The sequence below is a fragment of the Protopterus annectens genome, chromosome 9.part0 (genome assembly GCF_019279795.1).
Source record: "Protopterus annectens isolate FY-2018-M chromosome 9.part0, PAN1.0, whole genome shotgun sequence".
Classification (NCBI taxonomy): Eukaryota; Metazoa; Chordata; order Ceratodontiformes; family Protopteridae; genus Protopterus; species Protopterus annectens.
The window spans coordinates 59,667,659-59,683,035 of NC_056743.1; the positions used below are offsets into that span (position 1 = coordinate 59,667,659).

Consider the following 15,377-nt stretch of genomic DNA (forward strand, 5'->3'; position numbering starts at 1 on the left):
GTACCTAGACATATTAAAATAAAGTGTTCCTATTGTTTCAGTCTTCTCGGTTGGTGTGTGTTCATTTCGCCGGATAGTTTTCTTTTCCTGGTTTCCCAACTGTTTCTTCTTCCCTTCGTAAAAGATGGTTTCCTTATTGGCAAGGGTAAAAAAGGTACATTGTCCTTTGACCGTCGTTTGCTGATAGCCCCCAAATCGTGCTGCAAAAGTCTGGCTACCTTGTTCGCTTCTTGATTGGGGAGCGGAGTGGAGACAAGAGAAGCACTCGTCACAGAAGGGAAAACTTCCGGTGGTGTAGTAAATGATTCGTGAGATGTATCTTTACGTAGGCCAGACAAAGACTCAGATGCCACTGAGCCAATAGGAGCTGTCGAAGTAAGCGTACGGTCTAGGGGCGCTGAATTCAAAGTAGGATTCTCCCTCGGGGAAAAATTGTCAGACCTCCTCGGCCAGACAAATACACAGCTGGTGGAAAAGTCTCTAAAGTCGCGTTGAAGCTTTTTAAGCTTAATTTGCTGAAGCTTCATAGAATAGGTGTTGACCTGAGAGTACATATTTTCTAATTTCCGTAAGCAAAAAGGATCGGAAAAGTTTTTACGCAGTTCATTGTTAAGATCATTTACTTTAGATAGTAGCTCCTTTTCTAATGGCTCAAAATAATCAATAAGAAGCTGCATGTATTTATGACTGGCCTCTATATTTATGTCTTGCCATTTCTTGAGCAACATTGGGTGCGTGTCGCCATATGTAGGCATAACAAGGACACGCATCCCCCGTGGAATGAGTTTATAATGTAGGCACGCCTCTAGATGTTTGCGTTGCCATATCATCCGCTGCAACTTGTATAAATCATTCTCAAGCACTTTTATATTAGAATTGAAAAGTTCTAAATTATCAATATTAACTTCCGTTACGCTCGGAACTGGAATGTTCAAATCCAGAGCCAATAAAGGATTTGACTTACATGAAGTAATAGCAGTCCATTGTTGTTCATTAGTTAATCTCCTCGGTTCTGGAGTATAATCCAGTTCAACATCTAGATCGGCCATGGCGTGTGCTGTAGAGATCCCAAAAACAGCAAAAGCAGATATAAAACAAAGACGGATCTCCACCAGCTAAAGAGTCTGAGGTTAAAATAAAAAATCAAATGTAGAACAAAAACCTCTGACTCTCCACGTACGAGAAATAATTTATTCAAAGATAAAAGAACAAACGGTGAGCGCTTTCGCGTATGCTATGATACGCTTCTTCAGACAATATAACATGAAAATAGGCAGCATATTTATAGGGAGGCATATCCCAATGCTTGAATTCAATTAATCAATTAAACTAATAATTCAATTAAAAAACATCATTGTCTCATAAAAAGAGCTTTTTGGAGCTACAAAACAACTAGCTGCTAGAGTTGAATCACTGAGTACCCTATATATAGTGAGTCATACAAATAATCAAACACTTTAAAGTTATCTGATTCATTCTTAAGCATACGTATTTTTTCTTTAAGCATAATGCTAACAAACATTTTAAGATTAGCACTGGCGTTATGTTGCTACACTATTATACGGCCAACAATTGTCAGCATCTCTGAAAAAGATTCATCAGTTTAGATGTTTCCATAAACTACTTCATACATGTGGCGACGTTTTTCAGACCAAACCCAAAAAATGAATGAATCTTTGGACACATGAAAATAGTCAATAGCTTGTGTAAATGTTCATTAATTTATGATAAAGGAGTGAAAAGCTTGGTTACAAAAGTGTCATCACCAGGATGCAATGATAAAGAATATAAAAAGTAAATAAAATGTATCAGTATTGGTCTGCTTTACATACTTGAACCACACCTCGCCAAAACTCTCGTTGTAGAGACAAAGAAAGTTAACGATCAATAAAGCAAATGTTCACATCACCGAAAAATCCACCGGGAAAAATAGTTAGGTAATGTTAGGAAACTGCCTTTTTTCCCCACTGTAGTGTGATCTCGGAATTGGTATAAATATTTGGGGGGGTGTGGAGGCTGCAGCCCCCACCTGGGTCAGTATGACACACTTTGGTGTGTGTGTGTTGTTCATAAGGTGGCCAAGTACTTCTTTTCCCTGTGGTATTTTTCGCTGACTTGAACATTCACTTTAGTGAACATTCACTCTTTTCATCTCTATGAAAAGAGTTTAGGCGGTGTGGTTCGATTATGTGACACAGACCCATTATTAAACATGATTTTACATATAATGTTCATTTACCATAGTGATTGATGCAATGGATGATCAAAATTATGTTTAGGCCTTTGTAGAAGGTTTGTAATCAGCAGAGGTTCAACAAATTAAGCTACAGACAAGCAGAAATAAACAGTGATACAAGAGATGGTTTTAGATAGTGAGGGTGGGTGTTGTTCAGTCACGAGAAGATGCACATGAATTTTTAAGCACAGGTCCTTTGTGGTGTTTATCATGGTATGAGAGTTGAGAGAGTCTGAGGCTTTCCAAAGGGGTGTGCTTTTTGTCAGAGATATCAGAGATTACAGATGCAACAAACATTTTAAGATCAGCACTGCCATTATGTTGCTACACTATTATACATTGATAACCATGCAGTATGCATGGACATACTTTTTTTTCTATCAACAAATCTTTATTAGGAATATGTTGACAATATTTGACAAGGTCAAGATAAATAAAACAAAATTAGAAATGGTTACAGGCTACAAATGGCAAAATGGCAGACAAAAGTAACACTTCCAAAGTGAATATTCATTACAGTAATCACAATAATTAAACATGCATAAGTAATAAACGGTTTGCTTGCTAGAGCACTGTACTATAAAAACACTTAATTAACTTCTTAAATAATGTTAAAACATTCTGCATTTATTGTCAATATGCCCATAATTTCTTAGTTACTAGAGTTGCAGTCTAAGAGAAAATTAAAGAGCCTAGGGTAAACTTCCTATTTGCCCCAAGAACTGTCTGGTTAAGTGACCTGCTGAAGGTTAACAGCAGGCAAATGAGGGTGGAAGGAATCAAACTCTGCACCACAGACACTACAGCTTACAGCTTTAAACCCCTGCATCAAATGCCAGGCAATCATATATTTGTGCCTACAGCTAATTATAATGAACGTTTCCCTTTCCTTATGAAGAGAGTCCATGTGGAAGTTGAACAATTACCACTGATAATTTAATTTTGAACAGAAGTGTGAAGGAAACACTAATGGTGTTGAATAATGTGGAAGAAAACTGTCAGGCATCATTTTATTTTAAATATCAAAGGGATTGCGATGCTGACAGATAGACTGGCAATGTGCACCAATGCCACAAATTAACATGCAAGGAGTTTGGCCGTAACAATATAAGTTTAATGTTCATTTTCACCACAGGCTATAACCAGTTCATGCCACACACACAACACGCTTTGCACTGTACAGTCTGGTACTGGAAAAAAGCCTCTAGTTGACCAGCAGCACCACGTTCTCATTCACTGCCCATCAGTGAAATCTTAACAGTAACAAAGTTGCTAGGGCTATTTTATATTCATATACAAACTCTAATGATACCAGACTGCAATTGAACAGATCTATCTAGCATATCAAATGATTTAAAACTTAAAATGAACCAACTACATCACATTAAATAATGATAGCTGCAGCCAAAGTCATTCTCTGATAGATGACAACAGTTAATGATTCACCAATTTTGAGAATTACTCGTATATATGTATATGCATTAATAAAGACCCAGCCACAATAATTTGCAATTGATTAATGAAATTCTTTACTTTAAACAGATATTTTTCTGGTTTGTTTTTACTCCATGCTAGCTAACCATTAGACCTTATCCAATTAGACTCGGCCCATTTGTTCCCTGTATGAGTAATGTACTCAGCACAGTACAACAGGTAACAGTTTAGGCCTCCTATAGGTCAAACACCAGATCCCCCCATGATTGGTCAAACACCAGATCCCCCCTATGATTCTTCCTGTAACCCACTGCAGATGTTAAGTACCAATGTATCATAGTAGGGCTTCTTGAAGTCATTATGGTAGAGTTTGCATATCTGTCGCCTACCTGATACTCCACCATATAATTATGAAATGCATTTCTCACAGTAGTGAAACCATCCTTCCAAGTCACCTGCAACTTATACTGTCAAACAGGAATAAGCACTATTACATTTTATCTGAATGTACAGTTTCAGGATTTACTCTTTGGACATAATGAACCTTTTGTTTCTGTTGTGTTGGAGCTATGCACTCTGTGAGCTGAATAACTATCTATGCCCAGTTCTAACATTTATGAATCACTTCACATCAGATACCCTTTTTGAACTAAATCCACCCAGAAATAAGATCTTAAGTCAAGGGGGGTCAATCACTCTGTGACATTAAGAGAGCTCAGATGGTGAAAACATGGATTCTTGGGGTACCTCCTACCATTCAGAAAGGACATATAGCAGCTACTTGTCCATTCCTCCTTAAACTAGTTTGCAGATTGTCTCAGCATGTTTCCTAAGACTAGAGTAAAACCTCTCCATCAAACCATTTGTCTGTGGATTGCTGGCATACTTATTAGCTTACACAGCATTTCTACAAACAGGTAAGATATCTGTCATTAACATAGCTCCTCCCTTTATCAATATTTCTGAGGAAAAACTATTCTGGTAATTGGTAATTTTTTAAAGAGAATTTGCTTCTTTTTTGCTTCAACAGAGGAACAATTCAACATTTCCAGGTACCGTAACCTAGCAACCCAGTCTACCAGTATCAAGAGATACCTGCTACCTGCAGTGCTTAAGGTACTGACTGAGCCCATAATGCTCATGGCAACTTTAACTTATTCTCCTTATTTTCTAACTTTATTGTCCTGTGTCAATGTACCCTGTCAAATTTTCCCCGCAGTCATCCTCATTTTGTGTGATACCATGCAGTATACTATCCCCATGGCAGGTCTTTGGGATTTCCAACTGATGGACCACTTTTATGTTTAGATCCCTTTAAGGCAATCTCTCTGTCTGTTCAAATCCCCCTTGTCCCAGTACACAAACTCAACACCACTTGCCTATGAGTGTCAGTAGCATCTGTAGCTACTTCCCTCATACCTTATAAGGTGGGATGTGAGAGCTGTGCATGTCTTTGTTCATCTTTTCTGATCCTCTCCAGCTCTCTAACAAAAGAAAGTGTCTTATCCTTTGACAACTGTTTTAGCACTGATGTTGCAGCCTAGATCATCCCCTGAAACGGACACTTTCAAAGGAAGTCCTTGCGTTTAAATGTTGTCACACATACGCATTGTGTACAGCTATCTTCCTCATTTTCTGAAGTAATCAGATCTTCATCCCTTGTTAAAGGTTTGTTCACTTCATTTGACTCCATTCTTTTGCCTTCACCATGTGTATTTCTTCATGGATGGGTATTATTGTATATGCACAAATTACTACATTTTTTACAATTTCCTGTTAAAACATTGTCATGATGTCATCAAATACTGATGCTTGCTTCCCTTCCTCACTCTGCAGTCCAAGAAAACTCTGGCCAATGGAATCTGAAATGGTGTTCCTCTCACGGCCCTAACTGGAGTGTGTCTACCAAGGGAAACATCACAACTATCTAAAACTGTGGACTTAATGTTTATGTCTGATGCAAAGTCCCTCTTTCTAATAGCTTTTTTTCCTTCCACCAAGATGGGACAGAGGACCTTATAGTTACCTGGATTAGACTGACTCTCAGTACAACTACACACTACTTTGGTACAAACAATGTTAGGGCCCTCACATCACTTTTGTTGTCCACTCTGCCTCTGTTTAAATGTGGACAATACATTCCCTACATTTTTTACAATGGTAACAACTGCAAGGACTTGGCATGTTCAGGAACTAGTGTTTCCCCCCTTTGTCTGCAGAATCCGCCATAATGTTTCAGAATGCCTCTTCATAGATTCAAAGATTACTAGCCTAATGACCTGGGGGTGGGGTGCTTTCTAAGCCTAGTCAAGTTTTCTCAAAAGACTAGTGATGTCCTATATATCCAAACAGGACATTGAGAGCTAGACATTTATAAGCTACCTCTGTCCATAAGGGACATGGGCGCCAGACCTGGAGTAAATTTCGTATTCCCCACCCACTGGTCTATGTTGCACCATACAACACGATTGTCCAGATTTTTGCCTCATATTTTTGGTATGTGCCTCATAAAACTTTGTTTTCCTGGCCAATCTTTGAAAATACTGTTAGATATGAGTTTCAGACTTCATACCCTTCAGAAAATTCATGTTGATGTAAGACCTGTTAATGTATCAATTATGTTTCTAATAGGAATATTTCAAAATGGTCCAGATTTGTGGGGCTTTGTCCCCCCCCTCCCATTTATGCCTTTGCCAGATTTCTTGTTCTGAGCAGTATGAGTTGCACTGAAACCGTGTAACAGACAAATTCGGCTTCACATGAATGGGAAGCCTGTTCCATGGGAGGGATAGTCTCTGAGACACATCTATTTCTCTAGCATGTTCTGTTTAAGTCACAGAGAAAATTCAGGTCCCTAGACCTTGTATTTATGGTACTCTTTGACTTACTAATATGTAGGAGATTCATAAGTGTGGGGTTTGCCTAGATCACCCCTCAGTGATCTACAAGATACTGAGTAGAGAGAAAGGGATTTAAGGTGCTCTGCATAAGGCAGGTTTGTTACACCTTGTATTCTTTTTGTAAGGAACCTCCGAGGTCACTCTAGTTGATCAGGTACATACCAAAGGGATCATTGTACTCTATGATTGGTCTGATAAGGGTGAAGTACAGTGGGATAATCCATGCCCTTACTTATAAGTTGTGCAACATAAAAGGATTTCCTCACCACTGTGGCCACGTGGTGGTTGAAGGTAAGACTACTCTCTATGTGCATATCCAGATCCCTGTCCACTGGGTTGACTCTTAGGGATACATGATCATATGATAATAAACCAGGATGGTTCACTTCCCAAATGGTACTACCATGCATTTCTTAGCACGGAGTTTAAGACATTGGCTTTGGCACCATTTGTTAGCAAGTGATAGATCTTCTTGAAGAATGTTAATGTCTGCAGGGAGTCGGTGATAACCCCCATGTTGCAATCATCTGCAAACTTAGTTAACTATAAATCTTCAATGTTTGCTTCCATTTCAGAAGCAGGCCTAGTACGGAGGCCTGGGGGACTCTACTAGTCACTGGCCTCTTGGTGGAGGTGGCCTCAGCTATTTTGACCTCAGGATGCTATCAGTGAGCCAGTTGGCTATCCAGTGGGTGATAAAGAGTTTATACCTAAATCAGTGAGCTTGTCTATAATAGTTGAGTGAAGTATTGTATCGAGTGCCTTGACCAGGTCAAGGTCAGCTGTGTGCACAATCTTACCTTCATCCAGTGCTTTGGTGACCTTATCAAAAAAGCCACCAGATTTAATAGGCATGACCTTCCTTTAACAAAGCTGAACTGTGATGGGCTCGTCATCTGCAGGTCACCTATGTCCTCATTTATCATGTGCATGATGATCCTTTGCATAGCCTTGCATATGAGGCTGGTATGGTCCTGTAGATACCCATGTTAGTGATTAGATCGCCTTTGTGCAGGGGAGTGACTGCAGCTATCTTACATTCCTTTGGATTAAAACTTGACTGAAGGCTCCGGTTGTAAAGTGATTCAAGTGGACCAGAGGTGTCATGTTTCATGCTATTTATTAAAGATCTCAAGACGTTAATGGAGCCCATCAATGCATTGTTTTTGGCCGTGAAAAGTGCATTAATGGCGTGTTCCATAGTAATGGATTGGATTGGTCAGGGGGCTTTCAGTATGTATGGCTTTGTTCCTCCTTTGTTTGGCCAAGACTTTTTCCTTTCATTATATAACCGATTGATATTCTGATTCCACCAGGGTGGCTGCCTTTTCAGCTTGTCTTATTCTTAATAGAAATGGACACAGGTCACTCTATACAGCTATTAATATGGCTATACAGAGATTTTGTAAATACCTCAGCATATGCTATAGTGTTTACTGGGTTTGGGGGTGCTTGGCATTTAGCCAAGGTGTTGCTAGAGAGAGGTTAGCCTTGGAATAGTTCCTAAAGGTTTTTGGTTTTGCTGGATCCCTGGATTTCATTTTTAAGTAATACTGATTTATGGTCAGATCTGATGAGCGAAGACATTAACACTGGGTGAGGAACATCGGCCCCTTGTGTTCATGAGTAAAAGGTCAAGGATATTTGTACCTCTGCTAGGAGAAAGGACCAACTGTTCCAGGATGTTGGTCTTAAAGTTTAGGAATAACTGAGCTTGTGCTTTAGAAGTGGCATAAGATTTCCAATTTACAGAGGGATAGTTTAGATTCCCCCATGAATACTGTATTGGTTTGAATGGTCTAGTATATTGAGGTAGGATTTATGGGTCTCTTGGGGCATGGAAGGGGCTCTATAGGTTGCAAGGGTATGGCACAAGACTCTGTTTATTGTGAGTTGCACATGTATGAGTTCCATTGAAGCATATAATTTAACTAGCCTGGATGTGAGGCTGGTTTTCATATAGACAGACTCCTCCACCTTTAGTCACCTCCTGTGTGGTAGCTGGTCTAAACGTATGAAAGGCATTATAACCTTGCATTGCTGGGATCCTCTCTGCAACTTTAACCCATGTCTCCATTATTACACAGATGTCTACACTCTCCTGGGATAGGAAGGTTTGCAGGGAGTGGAGTTTCTTATTAGGTCATCTAGCACTGAGTAGTACCTCCTTCAGATATTCCTTCATAGGTTCAATTAAGTTGGTAGGTTTATCAGTTTGGCGTTGCCTAAAAAAGGCACTATGGGGAAGGAAAAGGCACATCAACCATGTCCTCCCAGGCCATCAGAAATGGGTCTATATTAGATACTTGAAGAGGCGTTTCATTGAATGCCTCTTCATCGACCTGTAAACCACGAAAACACAAAACAGCGAACGTGCATATAAGTGATTTCTTTCCCTGGGAAAGAAATCTCTTACCCTAAACAAAAAAAAAATCCCACATCACTACAAACAATACAAAGTGGGGGCATCACCCCCCACTAACCCCCTAACCAAATATACCAACTCCGAAATCGCACTACACTGGGGAAAATGGCAAAGTATCACAGCTGGCCAAGCAATTTCTTTCACAGGGAAAGAAATTGCTTATATGACCGTTCACTGTTTTGTGTTTTTATTATTTAATGGTCGATGAAGAGGCAGGCATTCCATGAAACGCCACTTTGAGTATATAATAGGAACCCTCAAATATTGCACCCCACCTTGACTGACACCAGAAGCTAACTCAATTGTTAAAACCAATCATTTTCTGTTGCTAATATAGTATCATCCTTGGAGAAGGTGGTATGCTGCTCAGTGCTAGGTTCATACCTGCCTGATGCCTATAATCAGCAAGCTCAATCATGTCTCATTTCATATAGTCAATGCTGGTACATCTCAGGTCATTGACACCTATATGGACTATGACAGTCATACTGTTACCTGCAGTTTAATGATCTGAATGCCTGTGCGACTTGATTGATCCTAGCCCCAGAAAGGCAGCTAACCATGACTCTCTCTTTACTCCATCTGATGAGGAAGGCATCGGTGTGCCTCAGTATGGCATCACCAATGATAAAGAAATTTGGCTGTGCACTATTTTGCCTTAAGGACTTAGCAGTAGAGGCAATGGATACACTGTTACTATGTGTAGCTGTGGCTGCTGTTTAACAGAGTGTTTATGTCATTGCTGAGGACCCTTTCTTTGAGTATACTGTGCAGGAGGTCTTAGTGTTTTAGGAAGATGACCTGTAAGTGCCTCTGCATAAAAAGTTTTATTTGTAGGGTCTTAAACCTATGCAGTAGGCATGGTGCAAGTGTCACTGACAAACTCTATAGGATTAGTTTTGGTTGTATGAGACAGTTTTGCCTCCAGCATTAAAGTGCATTTACACCTCTCGCATACTTTGTTTTATTAAGAATAAGCGGGATGTCAATGTACATGAGACACTTGCTACAATACTTCAAAATACCCATCTCAAACACACTGGCCACAGAGAGAGTAAGGAAGTGCATATTTGTGGCTACTGATCTGCCAGAGTGGAGTGAGAAAAGGTTTATACTGAGTGAGTATTAGTTGCATTTTCTTGGCTGTAGGTGCAGAAGAGCATTGCTGGCTAGGCAGAGGTCACTGTTACTATCCTTCTCTTCAGGTGAGATACTCTGGTCAGTCTTGTCAGCCATATTCTCACATTAATACTCAGTGCTTGCCCCCTTCATCATACGATCTTCTACCAGTTCAAAAGCAGTAATTTGACATCCATTCACACATCTTTCAAAGCAAGTATATAGGTCTGAAGTGAAAACACTAACATTGTCTTCTGCCTTTCTTTTATGCTCTCTAAACATTTTCATACAAGCGTATGGAGTTCTTAAATTATTCACATGAGACATGGTTAATTTCATTACAAATGAAACAGTCAACTTCACTTAATGTAATGACAGCCTACACAGCTCTTCCTGTGAACAAAGGGGTTAAAAACCTCGCACAATTACATTTTTCTGTTTTGTGATATCCATAAAATAATGACCAAACGGTCAAATAAAACTTATCACTATCACCATGTATATACTATGGAAATACTTTACTTTTGACCTTTATTTCCAGGGTGGGTTCTTATCCTTGCTTCTCACGTGCGCATGGACTAGGCTGACGATCTTTGTCACAAGCTGACTCTGCTTTTTCTCTTATTCTTTTTTTGCAGTTTTCTGCTAGCACTTTCTTTTCCCCTCTGCAACTTTTGCCTCACTCTGCTCTTGCTCGCTTTGCATCTCCAGATGTTGGACTTTCATGGCTGCATTGAGGCATCTCAGCTGCGGAACCGGCTCACTTCTATTCTTTTACTCTTACTTTCCTTTACATACACAGCTACGCTCTCACTTCTCCCCTTCGCTCTCTCTTTCATCAGCTCACTAATCTACTCTCTCAATCCCCCCCAAACTAATTCCTTCCCATTCACTGCATTCTGCACTAACACTATATCACCCCATTACCTTAACCTCACTGATCTTCATATCAGCCTTTACTAGCCACTTCATAACTTATTACAGATACAATCCTGTGTGTTTATGACAATCTTAGATTTCATAACTTCCAAGGCTTTTAATGACATTATTATTCTGGGATTTGTTTAATCAGTTGTTTTTTTTTTGGCAAAGCTTTTATATTATTTTTTATTCATTGTGTAACATTAGAGATTTCCCCCAGGTAGGCCACTGAAAATGGGTCTTGCATGGCCCAGTTGGATAAATAAAAAAATCATCGTAGATTGTACTGACTTGGACTTTTGTTGGATATGGCACTCTTACAATCCATTTCAGGCTGTCTCCAGTTTCACTGAACCAAATGTCAACTGCATGCAAGGCAGTTAGCAACTAATCCCTGGCCATACCAGTATGTAGAAGTTTCTTTGTTTCACTCTTTAAGCACTTGAGCTGAAATACACTATTCAAAGTTCATGCTGTCTGTTTCCTACATTACACTGATAAGCAATAAAGTAACCATTATACAATGAATTTTCTGTAACTTTGCAATTTTCACTGCATAGGTACATGCTGCTTTTAATGATGCAATTGTCCTGCAGACTATATGAGCCCAGTTTATAATATTCTATCACTGGCATAATGTACTCTAAGATGTTGAGTTGTACATTGTCAAGATCCACATCATTCCTGCTTAGAATGGGAAGAGGGTGGCATTGAGTGCTTACAGGAAATGTTCACTACCTTAGGCTATAACCACCATATACAGCATTGTGCACTACAGAACTGTGGAGCCAAAACACGGTCTTTCCAGTTGTTCTTCAACTACATATGAAGCCCAGAGGCTTTTAATGTGATCTTTCTGAAGGTAAACAAGTCTTAAGACAATTTCGTACACAGACACAAACACCCAGAGACTTGCAACAAACTGCCACCAACCTGAGTCATCTGAAAAGAAAAAGATTTCAGTTACTTAATGCCTGTAAAATGAGACAACTATATCACCTTAGGTGACAGTACTATAGTAAAGTAATCACTGTCCAAAAAGTGGATGCCAACAGTTAATTCACAATTTTGGTAATTAACTAGCCACATGTTTTTTTTTTTTTTCTTTGAAATTGAATAATGAAACAGTTTACTTCAAATAAAGAAAATTAAGCAAAATATTCTGAAAATAGAATATAAAAGCAATAGAGGTACAAAAATAAAAGCTTAAAACACAGAGACAGCGTTTAGAAAAATACTGCCTAATAATTACCTGATCCCACCTCTTTCCACTAGCTTAAGAATTACTGCAATCTACCACTAAATTTTCATAATAATATAACAGTTGCAGACAATTTGCAGGCAGACTTTATACACAAGTTCAATCCTTCAGGTAAGCAAGCTTTCTCTTTCCACAGTAAGAAGACTGCAGAGGTTGTTTGGTCACCAGTTCAGCTTATTCCAAATTGAATCTAGTACCTCGGCTATCCATGCCTTCTCAGGATAATGAACCAACAAGGATGAATGAAGCCAGTTAATTATTCAATTACTCAATAAATAAATTTAACTTAACCAATTTATAAATGCAATAATTTAATACAAATATAACTAAACACATTATTTCTTACTATATAAAAATACTTTAACATCACATCTTAACATTTCAACTTTCATTTACTTCCTGGTTTAGAAACAAATTGACTTCAAAATTTAACCCCCTAAGGTATAATGTCATATAGTTTAATATCTTACTTTCTAATTCACTTAACTTGTTAGCAAAATTACCCCCTTCTTTAGTCTGTTTTTACAAATGAAGTTTCTCTCATTAATTTTAGTCCCTGTAAGTTTTTTTTTTTTTTAATTCTCGGAGAAACCATACAGTGCTTGCAAGCAAATGATCCCCTTCTGTCAAAAGATATAATCGATTGTCTATGTCTAAAATTTAACAATTCTTTCAAATAATATCTACCAAAAGAAAAAAATGTTTTGGAAAAAGTTCACCTATCATATCATCCAAATAAAATACATGCCAAAAATCCTTATAATCCAAAACTACAGAAAAAGGAAAATACTTGGTACCAAAAAATATTTTATCACTACACCTGACCTTATTTATATTCTCAACAATACGCTTATCCACACATCATTTTCCACACCTTTTCGTTCTTTCACTTTCCAAAAGTTTCTTTTTGGCATTATTTAACTGACAGATGAGATTGTGAATCATGTGGTGCTGTGCACATAATTGGATGTGGTTGTAATATTCCTAGAAGGTATGTGGGCCAGACTAAACACTAAGTAAAAACTTGTGTTCTAGAACATTTAGGAGATATTAGAAAATGCAATTTAAAAAGTCTTACGGCAGAACATTTTTACAAAATACATCATGGTTCACACCCAGGTTTCTTTTTCAGTGTGTTAGCCAAACCCTGTTTGTTTAGAAGGGTTAATTTTGCTAACAAGTTAAGTGAATCAGAAAGTAAGATGATATTAAACTGTATGACATTATGCCTTAGGGGTGTAAATTGGAAGGCAATTTATGTTTCTAAACCAGTAAGTGAAAGAAAGTTGAAATTTTAAGATGTAGAAACGTATGATGCGATATTAATATAGTAAATAATAATGTATTTAGTTATAATATTTGTATTAAACTATTGCATCTACATGTTTAAGTTAATTATACAATTACTCAGTAAATACATACATTTAAGTGTCAATTAACTGGGTCTAACCTGTATAAAAGTGACTTCATCCTGTTGGTTCATTATCCCAAGAAGGGATGAATAGAGTTACTAGATTCAATTTGGAATAAACTGAAGTGGTCACTGAACAGTTTGGTTTATTTGTTTTTTTTTTTTCTTCGAGTGTTTCATGATGAATATTTAAATAGTTGCCTTCCAAATTTGGAAGAGTTGCATCACTTTCAGAATTTCTGGAGGGGTGTTTTGGAATAAATTTTCACTGTCATTTATGGCATGGTCCATCTTTACAATCAGCAAAACATTTTAGATTCTTCTTTTTCTTTTAAAATGCACAGTCTCAGATCCTAATCATACTGTCTGCAAATTTATTTAGCTCTTTAGGAAGTTATAGTCCTTTTATGGCAATATACTCTTTGGCAGAAAATGACAGCCTAGAAGAATCTGAATGTTTATTTGAAATAGAGTTACTTTCAAAGTTCCAATGCATTTTACAGAAAAATAACTTGATTTTTAAACAGGTTTACACATTTTTATAACTTTGTTGCGTGTTTTACAGAAAACAGTTGCAGGTTTTAAAAAACTTTTATGCGTTCCTTCTAAGTAACAATTACTTTTACCTCAACTTTATAGATTTTTGAACAGACATATTTGGCAATTAACATGCACACTTATTTTAATATCTGGAAAAGAACATTTCTCACTTCTGTTTATATAGTATGTGCATAGAATAGTACTCTGAACATTTAATATAAATTAGTTCCTTTGATAACAATATTCTAGTGCGCAGATGCAAAATATTTCATTTTCCAGATGCTGGCCATAGAAAATGATTTCTCATTTCTGTACTTCAAGAAGTGTCACAACTAATTATATATAGTGCTTTGTCTTTCTTGTGCATTTTTCATTTTACGTTCTATAGCCCCATTCAGGTACATCTTTTGTAAATTTAGTTAGTTTAGAAGGTACAAATAAACCTCACGAGTGTACTTGGAGAAAATCAAGTTTCTAATTACTTGAAACTCAGTAATTAAAAAAAAAAGCAACTTGAAAAAATGGCATTAGCTGAGATGGAAGCTATAAAACAGTGATATGCAAGGAAGGCACAAAGGGCCATATTCATTAACGCCTGCACTAAGTGTACATGATCTATATTCAAGAACATCTCTACCACATTTTGTGCTTTGTAGTCATTCAGAAAGGTTATAATAATAGTACATGTATTCTACACTTTGCAGTAACCTTTATAAATCCTCCTCAATATTTACAATTGCAAGAAAATCAATAGGAAAACTAAAATTTGGAGGAAGAAGGTGTGTGTTATACTTGTGTTGTCTGTTCACTCAGAATGATGTAGTTGTTCATGAATCGCAAGGAGAGTCAACTGCATGGAAACAGAGCTTCAAGAAAACTGAAATACTCATTAAAAGATTTAGATGCGAGAAGGGAGGGTCATCAGTACAGAAAGTTTGTGCATGGTTCATGGGTTAGCTTAGGCTATCTGCACTAGTGGGCCATTTTATGCCTAGCCAAATTTTCCATCCCAGAGTTAAGAATCAAACCCTGTACCTTGGATCTATGAAGTAAATACCTTAACCATTATGCCAACCCCCTACATTATTATGTGATTCTTTGCCATCGTTAACTTTATGCATTGCTATCAT

At 37.7% G+C, this 15,377-nt stretch overlaps 1 protein-coding gene across 4 annotated transcripts in view; it reads right to left on the reverse strand.

The window, feature by feature from the left end:
* Positions 1-15,377, reverse strand: part of TP53I11 (tumor protein p53 inducible protein 11) — a 1,760,993-nt gene that overhangs the window by 74,075 nt on the left and 1,671,541 nt on the right. The gene's annotated exons all lie outside the window — the stretch shown is intronic.